This window comes from Heptranchias perlo, chromosome 2 (assembly GCF_035084215.1).
Source record: "Heptranchias perlo isolate sHepPer1 chromosome 2, sHepPer1.hap1, whole genome shotgun sequence".
Lineage (NCBI taxonomy): Eukaryota > Metazoa > Chordata > Chondrichthyes > Hexanchiformes > Hexanchidae > Heptranchias > Heptranchias perlo.
Window position 1 is genome coordinate 154550955 of NC_090326.1, and position 15227 is coordinate 154566181.

General features: G+C 45.2%; 1 protein-coding gene across 6 annotated transcripts in view; it reads left to right on the forward strand.

Annotated features, from left to right (window-relative positions):
- Nucleotides 1–15227, forward strand: part of LOC137345065 (5'-AMP-activated protein kinase subunit gamma-2-like) — a 514189-nt gene that overhangs the window by 122130 nt on the left and 376832 nt on the right. The window contains exon 1 of one of the 6 annotated variants that reach the window (XM_068008539.1): nucleotides 4509–4546. The exons of the other annotated variants lie outside the window; for them this stretch is intronic. The gene's annotated coding sequence lies outside the window, so the exon portion shown is untranslated. Of the gene's footprint in view, nucleotides 1–4508; nucleotides 4547–15227 lie in introns of those variants that run through there. 6 annotated transcript variants of the gene reach the window in all.

The following is a 15227-nucleotide window of genomic DNA, read 5'->3' on the forward strand; positions in this document are numbered from 1 at the left end:
CATTCCCCCCTCTACCAATACCGCCATTCCCCCCTCTACCAATACCGCCATTCCTCCCTCTACCAATACCGCCATTCCCCCCTCTACCAATACCGCCATTCCCCCCTCTACCAATACCGCCATTCCTCCCTCCACCAATACCGCCATTCCCCCCTCTACCAATACCGCCATTCCTCCCTCCACCAATACCGCCATTCCCCCCTCTACCAATACCGCCATTCCTCCCTCTACCAATACCGCCATTCCTCCCTCCACCAATACCGCCATTCCTCCCTCCACCAATACCGCCATTCCACCCTCTACCAATACCGCCATTCCTCCCTCTACCAATACCGCCATTCCCCCCTCCACCAATACCGCCATTCCTCCCTCTACCAATACCGCCATTCCTCCCTCTACCAATACCGCCATTCCCCCCTCCACCAATACCGCCATTCCTCCCTCTACCAATACCGCCATTCCTCCCTCCACCAATACCGCCATTCCTCCCTCTACCAATACCGCCATTCCTCCCTCTACCAATACCGCCATTCCCCCCTCCACCAATACCGCCATTCCTCCCTCTACCAATACCGCCATTCCCCCCTCCACCAATACCGCCATTCCTCCCTCTACCAATACCGCCATTCCTCCCTCTACCAATACCGCCATTCCCCCCTCCACCAATACCGCCATTCCTCCCTCTACCAATACCGCCATTCCTCCCTCCACCAATACCGCCATTCCTCCCTCCACCAATACCGCCATTCCACCCTCTACCAATACCGCCATTCCCCCCTCCACCAATACCGCCATTCCCCCCTCTACCAATACCGCCATTCCCCCCTCTACCAATACCGCCATTCCCCCGTCCACCAATACCGCCATTCCTCCCTCTACCAATACCGCCATTCCTCCCTCTACCAATACCGCCATTCCTCCCTCCACCAATACCGCCATTCCTCCCTCCACCAATACCGCCATTCCCCCCTCTACCAATACCGCCATTCCTCCCTCCACCAATACCGCCATTCCTCCCTCTACCAATACCGCCATTCCTCCCTCCACCAATACCACCATTCCTCCCTCTACCAATACCGCCATTCCCCCCTCTACCAATACCGCCATTCCTCCCTCTACCAATACCGCCATTCCCCCCTCTACCAATACCGCCATTCCCCCCTCCACCAATACCGCCATTCCTCCCTCCACCAATACCGCCATTCCCCCCTCCACCAATACCGCCATTCCTCCCTCCACCAATACCGCCATTCCTCCCTCCACCAATACCACCATTCCTCCCTCCACCAATACCGCCATTCCCCTCTCCACCAATACCGCCATTCCTCCCTCCACCAATACCGCCATTCCCCCCTCTACCAATACCGCCATTCCCCTCTCTACCAATACCGCCATTCCTCCCTCCACCAATACCGCCATTCCTCCCTCCACCAATACCGCCATTCCTCCCTCTACCAATACCGCCATTCCTCCCTCTACCAATACCGCCATTCCCCCCTCTACCAATACCGCCATTCCTCCCTCTACCAATACCGCCATTCCTCCCTCTACCAATACCGCCATTCCTCCCTCCACCAATACCGCCATTCCTCCCTCTACCAATACCGCCATTCCTCCCTCCACCAATACCGCCATTCCACCCTCCACCAATACCGCCATTCTCCCCCTACCAATACCGCCATTCCCCCCTCTACCAATACCGCCATTCCCCCCTCCACCAATACCGCCATTCCTCCCTCCACCAATACCGCCATTCCACCCTCCACCAATACCGCCATTCCTCCCCCTACCAATACCGCCATTCCTCCCTCTACCAATACCGCCATTCCCCCCTCTACCAATACCGCCATTCCTCCCTCTACCAATACCGCCATTCCTCCCTCTACCAATACCGCCATTCCTCCCTCCACCAATACCGCCATTCCACTCTCCACCAATACCGCCATTCCTCCCTCTACCAATACCGCCATTCCTCCCTCCACCAATACCGCCATTCCACCCCCTACCAATACCGCCATTCCTCCCTCTACCAATACCGCCATTCCTCCCTCTACCAATACCGCCATTCCTCCCTCTACCAATACCGCCATTCCTCCCTCTACCAATACCGCCATTCCTCCCTCCACCAATACCGCCATTCCTCCCTCTACCAATACCGCCATTCCTCCCTCCACCAATACCGCCATTCCTCCCTCCACCAATACCGCCATTCCTCCCCCTACCTACAATCACTATTCTTCCCCCTACCGATACCACCAAAAACAGATTAGCTGGTCATTCATCTCATTGCTGCTTGTGCAAAATAGCTGTCAGGTTTGCTGATACAACAACAGTCCCTCCACTTCAAAATATGTAAATGCATTTTTAGGTCTTTCTGAAAGATGTGATCAGGTGCTAATCTATCTTCATTACGGACGAGTAACCAACAGCTAGTGGTTCTATAAACTCCATTTTAATCCCGCTGAGTAGTTCTTAGAGATTTAAAGCACTGTTTTGATATTTTGCATAACATGATTTTTAGACAGATGATTGCACTTCTATAAATGTTTCTGGGCACTGATACGGGGGTGCACAGAAATAGGGTGGGGGTGTAGCAATTTTGCAGAAGGTTCTCTGATTGTGGCAGCAGCTTCAGAGGGAGAATGGTGGAAATCATTTGGCCTTTACTAACTGAGCCAAGCTGACACTTACGGTTGAGATTGTGAATTTAATGGTTATAGGAAGTAAGCCTACATCCCCTTCATTACTGAGTAATTAGAGTACAGCATGCTGGTTCACCACAGTTGCAATTAGGGTTTTATGTAACAATGCATTTTGCCATGGGAAGATTTTATTGAACAGGACATTGCAAGCATAATTTCACAAGTGGCACAATGGGTTAGATATGTAAGATAATCACTAATAAATCCAATAGGGAATTTAGGAGAAACTTCTTTACCCAGAGAGCAGTTGAGGCGAATAGCATGGATGCAATTCAGGGGAAGCTAGATAAACACATGAGGGAGAAAGGAATAGAAGGTTATGCTGATAGGGTTAGATGAAGAGGGGTGGGAGGAGGCTCGTGTGGAGCATAAACACCAGTTGGGCTGAATGGCCTGTTTCTGTGCTCTACATTCAATGTAATACTGGCCTTTCATCTGTGGGAGTGGGATTTGTATCCACGCCAAATTGATAGGATGAAAGCTGAAAGTTATCTATGACTTCTGGGTCCTATGCTAAATGAATTTGTACACTCTCAAATCAGTTTCTAATGGGCATCAAACCACAGCACAAGCTATCTCTGAGTTGGTAGTATCATGTGGGATCTCTGGTATAAAATAGTGGAGAATGCTCTTCTGAGGCTGGGGCTGACGGGCATTGTGGCAGAACGCAGGAAACTTTATTCTGCATCTGACCTCTACCTGACCTGGGAGGGCTTGATGCTGACACAGGGTGCGTGAAATGGAAAGCGTTCCATTCCCCAGCACTGATATTCCTCATCTCGATGACTGAAAAAATTATCCCAAAAAAGTAATTAAAAACAAACAGGGAAGGTTAAGGGGAGTTTTGGTAAAGGCGTTCAAAACTATGAACAGTTTTGACAGAGTAAATCAGGAGAAACTGTTTCCAGTCGCGGAAGGGCCGGTAACCAGAGGACACAGATTTAAGGTGATCGGCAAAAGAGCCAGAGGCGACATGAGGAAACATTCTTTTACGCAGCGAGTTTTAATGATCTGGAATGCACTGCTCGAAAGGGTGGTGGAAGCAGATTCAATAGTAACTTTCAAAAAGGAATTGGAAAAATACTTGAAGGGAAAAAATTTACAGGGCTATGGGGAAAGAGCAGGAGAATGGGACTAATTGGATAGCTCTTTCGAAGAGCTGGCACAGGCACGATGGGCCGAATGGCCTCCTCCTGTGCTATACCTATTATGATAAACAAGACAAACAAATGATTTGAGAGTGTAGTTTGAAGTATTGAGAGATTTCAGTTCTGGTGCAGTGAGCTTGAAACATTGAAAGCGGGACAACGTTTACAATGTGGATGTCTTGTTTAATTGTTAAATCAGGTGAGTACTGTGACTGAAGAAATAGTTCAGTTTCCAAAAGTAGGACTTGAATTTCTGTCTTTATAAATGAAGAGGCATGTTAAAAAGTGGCATTCAACCACTTTCTTTTCACATCTACTTTTATCACTAAAATTAGCAAAGACGGGAATTTCATTCCCTTCAATTCAAACTGCAGGAGACTGTTTCATCAAAGATTACCTTCACCGTAGACGTCTCTGTTGATTTGGGGTTGGCTATATTTTTATTAGTGTGCCTGGGAGCGTCTCCACATTGTGTGGGTTTGTGTTGCCGTGGAGGACATACTGTTCTGTTGTGGGAACAGGGAAAATAATTGTTTGGGTTAGTCCCTTCAGAATTTCTATAGTGGAGCTGGAGGAGAAGTGTGTGTCATTGTTAAATACAATTTGTCCCACACAGACCATGATCACTTTTGTTTCTGCAAAGCCGCGGCCCTGAGAACAGGCAGAATATGTGAGACCTTTGACAGCTCAGTGCAGGTATGTATTGGGAGGAACTAACGGGACGCTGAGGGGCAGCACGTACTGATCGTTGGGTTAGGTTAAAATTAGTTTCCTCCCCCCTCGAGTGTCAAGGTAATGGTGCTGGGGAGGAGTGGAAATGAAGTTACAAAGCGGTTGACATGTCTAGTCTCATTAATTTGCAGTGGTTGTGTTTAATTAAAAGAGTGAACTTGTTCTGCCCGTTTCTCCATTCCAAGAGGTTATTGAATAGTTTGAAAAAGGAGTTTAAAAAGTCCCTAAGTAGTCCAGTCGAAGTAGCTAGGAAGGTTTTAAAGTTAATTTTGCAGTGGTTACAGTTATACAGCAACTAAGTCTATAGACAAGATTCCTCACTAACATCAAGTTGCACTTTTACAGCACCTTTAACGTAGCAGCACAGCCTTAGGAACATCATAAAGAGGAGAACAGACACAGAAGGAATCGGAGGAAGAGTTGGAGGAGGTGACCAATGGCAAGACCAAAGAGAAGAGTTTTGAGGAGGCTTTTGAAGGGGGAAAGAGATGTAGTAAGGCAGAGGAGTCTAGGAAGGTAACTCGAATGAAAGGGCATGCTGGCTGAAGGCTTTGCCACTGATGAGGGAGCAGACGAAAGGGGGATGATGGAGGGTAGACTGGAGGGTATGAGCTGGTGCAGAGGTAGGGTGAACAAGGTCAGGGAGGAACTTGTGAATAATGACAAGGATTTTGAAATCAGTGAGTTGGGGAGCCAGTGGAGGCTGGTGTAGATGTGGGTTATAGGTGAGTACTACTTAGTACAGGGTAGAATGTAGGTGGTAGAGTTTTGAATAGTTGGAGTTTGCGTAGGGAAGAGCGGATGAGGACGGTGAGGAGAACACTGGAGAGATTGAGTCTGAAGGTGATGAGCACACGGTTCGAAGAGTTAACCTGATTCGGTGTTGTACTGCTTGCCAGAACTTGATCTGACTATCTTCACTCCTCCATGTTTGAATCTCTCCAAATCAGGTTTATATCCCTGCCGTAGAACTGAAATGGCCCACACCAGAGTCATAGATGACATTCTCTTTGACTGTGACCATAGTGCATTATCCTTCCTCCGTCCTCCTCATCCTCTCTGCGGCCTTTGACAGGGTTGCCATGCCGTTCTCCTCCATGGTTTAGCCTAGTGGGATTGCCCCGCTTAGTTCTGCTCTAACCTATCCAATCATAGTCAGAGCATCTCCAGCAATGGCTTCTCTTCTTGCTCCTACATCGTTATCTCCTGAGTCCCCTTTATCCCTCCTCTTCTCCATCTACATGCTGTCCTTAGCAACATCATCAAAAAGACATGGGGGTCAGCTTCCATGTATGCCGACGACACCCAGTTCTACTTCTCCATCACCTCTCTTGACCTGTCTACTACCTTTTGTTGTGTTGGAGTGCTTGTCAAATATCCAGTCTTTCAGTTCCTCCATTGGGAAGACTGAAGCCATCGTCTTCGGCCCCCGCTACGAACTACCTACCCTTCTTTCTGTTTGAGAGTCTGGCAGCCAATTGCTTGGAGTGTACAAACATTTAAGGAGAAAATGAAAATTGACAAAACACGTTCCATGTTTTACTTTCTTTTACTGCATCTACGGTCCCTTCTGAAGTGTACAACTGGTCGTCCGTTTTTTATGTAAATCATTCCTTCATTGTTCAGGGTGGGGATGAAGCAATGTGTCAAATACCTTTCCGGAACATTTCACTGATCCTTACTGATCATGTAGGTTTATGTCCAAGAAAAGGCTATATAAACAAAGCTTTGAAACGTAAACAGTGCTTTTAAATCTTTTTGAGTCCTTGAGGATTTAACTCATAGACTGTCTTGGGGCATTCCACTAGAGGCCTAGAGGGCAATTTTTACACTGTAGATTGGGGTCGAGTGCCAAAGGTTTGAAGCCTGACTAGAGACTCTGGAATAACGTTTCTGAAATTATATGGGGTTTTGATGGAGCAGATAGGGAGAAACTGTTTCCACTGGCTGGTAACCAGAAGACACAGATTTAAGATAATTGGCAAAAAATCCAGGGGGGAGATGAGATTTTTTTTTTTACGCAGCGAGTTGTTATGATCTGGAATGCACTACCTGAAAGGGTGGTGGAAGCAGATTCAATAGTAACTTTTAAAAGGGAAGTGGGATATATACATAAAAAAGAAAAATTTACGGGGCTATGGGGAAAAGAGAAGGGAAGTGGGACTAATTGGATAGTTCTTTCCAAGAGCCGGCACAGGCACGATTGGCTGAATGGCCTCCTTCTATGATTCTATGAAAGCAATGTTGTGAAACTAGGCTTTACTTGCTCTGGTGCTCAATGCACAGCTGCTTTCTATCCCACCTTCATATAAGGCACCAATATTCTCTCCTATACGCGCTTGAATTGAGATGGGTTCTGTTCTGTAGTGAGAATAAACCCCTTTCACGTCGCAAAGGAGACTGCAGTACTCTTTACTTCCCAACAGTATTCCTTAATCCCCATCAGTGAGAGCACCAGGAGAGGGACCAACCAAGCTTTTCCAGTTGGGATTTAGGATGATCCTGTTGGAAAAGTTGGCAGAGTTCCGAAGTTCCTCACTCAGGAACTTAATTTAAATATTAATTGGCGGGGGCGGGGAGGGGACTGTGCTTCGTTGTCCAATGTTCTAACATACAGGACATCTTTTTTTAAAACACACTCACCTGGAATTGGTGTCCAGGGTTGCTAGGTAATGTTAAGTATATGGAAGGTCATGGGAAAGACAGTGGGGGTAATTTTGACTTTGTATAAAACGGGTGGTAGGGAGTCAGCAGCCCGCTTTACATCTCCAGATTTTTATTTCTATTGAAGTCAGTGGGGATAATTTTAACCTAACAGACAGGGCGGGAACCCCATGGTATCGGGTGGACCACCAGATTTACTCGCCGCCCAATATTACTCCCATTGACTTCAACGGGGAGTGAAATCAAGCAGGGGCGTAAAAGCAACCTTGCACCTGAACCTGACGAGCGGGCTAGGTTAAAATTGCCCGCCATGCAACTAACAATTGGGAGAGGCGTAAAACAGGTTGCCGATTCGCTATCACCCCTTTTACGCTACCGCACAGAGTCAAAATTACCCCCAGCGTATTGTTAAATGAAGTGTTTTTCAAAATTTATTAACTGGTTTTCTTACTTTTTTTAAATCTGCAATGGGTCCAATGTGCCGTCTCTTTGAAAGAGCAAATCCAACTAGTCCCACTCCCCTGCCCTTTCCCCATGGCCCTGAAAATGTTTCCCCTTCAAGTATTTATCTAATTCCCTTTTGAAAGTTATTATTGATTCTGCTTCCACCACCCTTTCAGGCAGCGCATTCCAGATCATAACAACTCGCTGCGTAAAAAAAAAATTATCTGTTCAATTTATCTGTTCCCTTAAGTGTCTTGAATAATTTCTCCCCTGAATATTCTCTTGTCCAGAGTTAACAAGCCCAGGCTCTACAATCTATTCTCGTCATTCAATACTTGCTTGGTTGCCCGTTTCTAGCTAAAGGTGGGTACAGGGCCCCAGGATTTGCAGCTGCTGCAGAACAAAGCTGTTCCATTAGAAGAGGCAACATGGGATCAGATATTTAAGTACATTTGAGATCAAACTCAACAAGTTTTCTCTGCTTCACAACCTTGAATTTAGATGTGAAACATACGCTGTTCTTTCTAACCTGCATATTCTCTTCTGCTGTTTTCATACCTCTAATGAATGTCCTTGTTATATTAAGATTCTTGCTGCAAATTTACTCTCCTAGCTGTATAAATCTTTGTGCACAGCAAACTTAGTCTGATTTGTCAATTGCTCTTCCAGCAAGGCTCACCCAAGTAATACAATAACAGAATGTAAAAGGTAGAGTCAGGACAGCAAAGAGGAACCAGTGCATGTCATGACACTCGGCAAAATCACCCTACTTACTGCTGTGATTCTGAGCCCCATCTAGAAGCAGATTTAAGTGTGAAATGAGACAAAATGCATGCGCAAGTATACAGCACTCCAGGCTCCTTCCTCCGTGGTGCTATGTGCAAATAGCACCAAACCAGAATGCTACTTAACCGCTAACAGTGCAACCCTGTGATCGCAAAGCCTTATGAAGTGCCAGCAGATTAAAAGGGAATTGAATAAATACTTGAAGGGGAAAGATTTTCAGGGCGACGGGGAAAGGGCAGGGGAATGGGACAAATTGGATTTGTCCTTTCAAAGAGATGGCACAGGCATGATGGGTGGAACGGCCTCCTTCTGCTCTGTATCATTCCATGATCTGGATAATAAATGTTCAAGATTGCCACAAACACCAGAACAAGGACCGTGGGTCCACGGTGCACAGACAGTTCATATTTAACTATGTTGCATAGCGAATGGCGGATGTATGAAATGGACTGCCCAGGGAAGCAGATAGTGTGAAAGGATTTGATGGAGAAGTGGATAGTTTCTTTAAAGGAGTGGATGATTGAGAGGTTTGGGATGGACCAAACAGAGGTAGAGTCTGTTATGGTACTGTTAATGTTCTGAGTCAGTCTGGTGTGATAGGTCTTGGCTGTTTGTCATTAAGGTTCTCCCTTCGGAGGAAAATTTCTCTACCCCCACAAAGCCGTTCACTTTAGTCACTGTCTTTTTACACGACTTTAAAAAAAAATTTGCTTCCGAGAAAATCTGTCCATTTTCACTAATAGATTTTTCTGAGAAAATCTCAACCTGAAGTTGGAATAAAGCTGCAGCACAAAAGCTACAGAAGCAGTTCTATTATAATCCTTTTAAATGCGTACACTTAGAACCATTAGTTGGTTGGTGAAGATAAAAATTGAGATAATGTCACAATTGAAATCCAGACATCTTAACGGATCACACGCAGCAATTTAGTTAAAATGTATTTGTTCTTCATAAGCTTTGGTTTTAATGAAATATTTTCCATCATGTCCTTCCTATTGCTAGGTCAGCTGGGATTGACTGAATGAGCTCGCCCACACGGTCAGTCGCTGAGTCGCAGGTTGCCTGAATACTGGGTGAGGTTGCAAGTAGAGAGCTGCAGGGACTAGGCCTTGTTAGGCCAGCAGAAATATCACTGAGCTTATCCTTTACATAGAGGTTGCTAACCCTCCAGGACTGGCCTGGTGCCTCCAGGTATTAAAAATTAATCTCCAGGGCACTGCTGCGAACAAAGCCAGGGGAAAAATCATGGGGGCATCAAAAGAATTTTGTGTGTTTTCGTTTTCTTTGAACGCTTTCATTTCTTAGTTGTAAAAATATTGACGATGGGTGATCTTATAGAAGTCAATAAAATAATGTTATAAATATTATATGTCCAATATTATAAAATAATGAGGGGCATAGATAAGGTAGATAGTCAAAATCTTTTCCCAAAGGTAGGGGAGTCTATAACGAGGGGGCGTAGATTTAAGGTGAGAGGGGAGAGATACAAAAGGGCCCAGAGGGGCAATTTTTTCACTCAAAGGGTGGTGAGTGTCTGGAACGAGCTGCCAGAGGCAGTAGTAGAGGTGGGTACAATTTTGTCTTTTAAAAAGCATTTGGACAGTTACATGGGTAAGATGGGCCAAGTGCAGGCAATTGGGACTAGCTTAGTGGTATAAACTGGGCGACATGGACATGTTGGGCCGAAGGGCCTGTTTCCATGTTGTAAACTTCTATGATTCTATGATTCTAATTGGCAGTTTGACTGACAGTCAAGAATCATCCAGTCGAGTAACAAAGAGTCTGTTCACTTTACACTTGGTATGGGAAGGTGATGAATTGCAAGGATGGACATGTTGGGCGACCAATGGCGGGAGTGTGGGAGCGGGGCAGTTGGAGGCGAGAGATCAAGTGGTGAAACTGCCAGGAATACGTCCAACCAGAGTTGGCAACCCTACATTTACAACATACGTTGGGTAATGTATATTGACATTTTAGGCGTCTTCTACAGTTGCATTTAAGAGGGAGCTAGATAAGTACATGAGGGAGAAAGAAATAGAAGGATATGTTGATAGGGTGAGATGAAGTAAAGTGGGAGGAGGCTCGTGTGGAGCATAAACACATGGACCTGTTGGGCCAAATGGCCTGTTTCTGTGCTGTAAAATTCTATCTAATTCTGTGTAACTAAAGCTCAGTGAAAGCATATACTGGAGTTCAAGAGTTGTGAAGCTAGATTTTCCGGCCCTGTTTGGTTGGTTTCTTGACGGTCCTGGAGTGGATAGGGCCCAGAAAATTGCTGAGGAATTTTCCTCGCCTCATCTCTTCTCCCCACCCACCCCCACAATTCTGAGCAGGTGGGTGCATGTAAACGACATTCAACTGAGAGAAGTACACCCTTGGACACGGGTCTCAGCATTTCTGTCAGTAGAACGTTGGAAGTAATAACCACTTGTTAAGCCCAGGCATCCAGCATTTAGAAGTCCATGGAAGGGGGGGCGACAAAAAAACGTTGGTACACGCAACGAGATCCTGTCCTATGGCTGCTTAAGTGTTGCTATGCACATGCCCCAAAAGAAAAATGGCGAGAGAATTTTTTTTTTTACAACAACTTGCATTTATATAGCACCTTTTAACGTAATAAAAACATCCCAAGGCGCTTCAGAGGAGCGATTATCAGACAAAATTTGACACCGAGTCACATAAAGAGATATTAGGGACAGATGACCAAAAGCTTAGTCAAAGAGGTAGGTTTTAAGGAGCTACTTAAAAGGAGGGGAGAGAGGTTTAAGGAGGGAATGGTGGAGCGATGAAAATCAGGGATGCGCAGAGATCTCGGACGGTTGTAGCGCTGGAGGAGGCTGCAGAGATTGGGAGGGGCGAGGCCATCGAGGGATTTGAACGCCAGGATGAGAATTTTAAAATTGAGGCATTGCCGGGCCGGGAGCCAATGTAGGCCAGCGAGCACAGGAGTGATGGGTGAGCGGGACTTGGTTTCTATTAGACTGGCAGCTCTGAAGGCTGTCAGTGCCCTCATGCAGCAACAGGCTCAGAGGCCTGCCCTGACTGTGTTTGTTTTCTGCTGCAGTTTTGATGGGAACTTTTAAGGAGAGGCTGGGGAGCCCGGCTCCAATATGTTAATGGCCCCACCATGGCTGGAATTTTGGCAGAGGTCATGGGAGGGGTGGGGGGCATATCCCTGGTGGGTACAAGCCGCATCTCGACAGAGATGCACCCTAGTTGGAAAAACTAGGCTACAATGTCTAAATTTGATTTGGTTACATTTAGGATTGCCACCTGTCTGGTTTTTGGATAACCAGTCCAGTTTTTGAGTGGACTTTGTGGAAAATTGAAAGACGTAAATCTTTTAATTCAACTTTTTCTCACATATTCCTGTGCCTCACTACATGGAGGTGTTATTACTTTTATAAGCAAACCTCAGAACCCAACCCTTGATCCCAGTCTGCCTACCTATTTTGCCTCTGGCCCTGTTTAGGACATAGCAGAAGGTGGTGACTCTAGTTGCATTTGTGTCCTTGAGTTAGTTAAAGGAAAATTTGATGAGTGAAGTGATTAAAATGAACTATGCCATATATTTTGAGTCTTCACACACATCAAAAATGTAGTCCATCTCCCGAGGCATTGCACTTGGGGAGTTAAGACAAAGGGTATTTTTCAGGGTAAACAGGGTGAGAGGGCTTGGGGATAATTGAACTATGGAAAGGGAGGAAAGAGATGGAAAGCGGAGAGAATGAGGAGAGATAGAGGAGAAGGAGGAGGGGGAGGGCGGGAGAAGAGAAGAAGGGTAATGAAGAAAGGAAACGGGGGCAGCGGGGGAGGTGGGAGGGCACTGGGAGAGGAGGGAAGAGAGGGAGATGAGGGATGGGTGAGAGGAGGGGAGGTTGGGGTGTAGGAGAGATAGAAGTCAACTCATCCCTGAGTGAGAACAGGGTTTCTAGTGGGTGATTTGACCTCAGCAGTGAAGAGGAGGGGGTGAGTGGGGAAGTACGAATTGCCTCGGGTTAGAGAAGCTGCCAGTGCTGCCTCAGGGTGAAGGGTCGTCATTGCTCGTGATTTTTTTTAAATTCAGGAGGTTCATTATGTGGTAGTAGAATCTTTTGTTTACTGGTCGGAGGTTGGCGATTCTTCTATAAAGTCCAACTTGGGTTCCTTTGGCATGTGAGCCTTTTTCTTTGGTAGGGCTGTGTTGAGTCTCAGCTGGCTGTGAGTGGCATTGAAGCTGGTATGTTAATTGCCCTCTTTATTAATTTTCATGGCCAAGCATCTTTGCTGAATTTTTATGTTTATGTTTCTTAACAGTTACAACTAATTGGAATTTTTAAAAATGTAACCCTTTCTTCCGATAAGTTTTTTTTCCTTCATGCAAGATTCCAAAGGTCGGCTCCTTATTTTTGCTTCGTTTGGCCCTGTCACTTAATGTTATGTCACGTAACTTTATGCTCACAGTGCGACCTACAGGTGCAATACCATTGGAATGTTGCAAGCCGTGCACCATTTATATACGGCTCACGCTACGTCCACTTCTCAAAATTGTAATCGCCGTCTTATCTACGCTGTAGAACCCTAACTTAAGTAATTTAATGAGGCTCCCGTCTGATTCAGTTTCTGAAATGATTTTCCACAAAGAAAGCCAGGGTTTCTGATTTGCAGTCTGACTTGTAACTGACCCTACATTCATTTCAAGAATGCAGAGCAATTACTCGTAACCTCAAACAGCTATATGCTTACACTTTAGCAGCACAATAGTACATCACGTCTGACAATGTATAATGTTAAAATAGATGGGTGTGATCTGACAGGTGTCATTCAGTGACAACAATGGTTTGGATTAAAAAAGTCCTTCAGTCCATTTAATATCATTTTACCAGAACAACAACCCTACAGTCTTCCTATTACAACAACTAGTCTGATTCCTCAAGGAGTCTAGCGACTTTGTTTCAGTCACAATCTGTTCTGTTTATATTCACATTAAGTGGAAATCCAGTGTTAAATATTGTCCTTGTAACATACAGGCGACTGCAGGTATTGTACTGTCTCCTCCTTTAAGACGCTCCTTAAAACCTACCTCTTTGACCAAGCTTTTGGTCACCTGTCCTAATATCTCCTTATGTGGCTCGGTGTCTAATATCATTTGTTAACGTGCCTGTGAAGTGCCTTGGGACGTTTTACTACGTTAGAGGCGCTATATAAATGCAAGTTGTTGTTGTGTCCTATGTATGTTGAAAAATGTACTAATGCTTTGCCAGCCAAGTTATCTTTCCAGCTTACCCATTTCCAATATAAACTTAAGCATATGGATATTGAAGAAATGTTACCGTTATGGTGATAATTATTATTAGTAATGCTGAATTGTGTGTTATAGATGTGAAACCTTCAAGCCAACAGTGTAGATGTTAAAATGAAAATGATTAAAGAGAGCCAAATTCCTCATTCAAGGTCTTGGGTGTGTTGAGATGCCCTCGCCAGGGTGACTAGCGAGCTTGTTAATATTTTTAGAAACAGACTGATAACGCAGGAGTCCTTTTGTCCAGACAGTGTTCAATTTAAGAATAACATTTTAATCATTAATGGCACAATAATCAGTAAAAGTGCCAATGAAGATAAAACTAAACCGTTAACTACTTGGACAACAGTGTTGGGGAGGCTGTTATTTGTTGGGTCACGCAAGCTTGTGAGAAGATTAGAGAAATCAAAAAAAAGGGGAAAGATCTGTACAGTAGGACCACACATAAATGAACTCCAATGTATTGAAATTTGATACAGCAGAGTTTGGTGCTTCTGTAAAAGACTTCAGACAGACATGTTAGCGAAATGAGCAGACAAGTGGCAGAGGCAATTTAATGCTCTAAAACATCAATGGAAAGACACTGAAGGGTGTGGATGAACTGAGACCATGGGGTTCAAATACACAATTCCCTGAAAGTGTGACTGAAAGCCGTAAAAAAGGCCAATAGAATCTTGAGTTTTATAAATGGGGATATAGAGTACACGAGTGAAGTACGGATGAATTTATGCAAACGTTGGTTAGGCCGGAGTTGGCCTATTGTGTGGAGTTTTGGGTTCCACTAAAGCCATGGATTCAATGTAGACTCACCAGGCTGATGGGAAACTGTAGTTATGAGAATAGACTGGAGATATTGGGACTAATTCAGAGGACACTTAATAGAGGTTTTAAAATTATACAGAGTTTTAATAGAGTGAATAGGAAAAGATTATTTCCTCTAGTTGGGAAGTCGAAGATGCTGGGTCATCAATTTAACATCCTCACTAATAGAATGAGGAGTGCGATTAGGACTATGGAATGCTTTGGCACAGGGAGTGGTTGAGGCAGAGACCATTTCTTCTTCCAAGGGAAAATTGGATAAATATTTAAAGCAAAGAAATATAAAGAGCTGGGGATAGTGAGCACGGCAGTGGGTTTAGTTTTAGTGCTTTACTTCAGAGCCTGCAGCCTGGAGAATTTTTAAAAAGGTGATTGTAAGTTCCAACACACATTGCAAGATACTGAGTCAGTAAATCCCGATGAACTCACAGTACAGTGAGACGGAGGACGTGCAGCAAGTCATGCGAGAGGTTGAACAGTGTGTTGGCGCTCAAGGAATAGAAGGGACCTTGGTCCACCTGTTCCCTTGCCTGCCCTTGTCAAGTCATTAAACTTTTTCCCTGCAATGGCCTGCAGTTCTGGGGGTTAGAGAGGCGGCACTCGGTGCCACTGCCACCTCCCCCGTTCGTGGCTTTCGACAGTTTGCTGAGG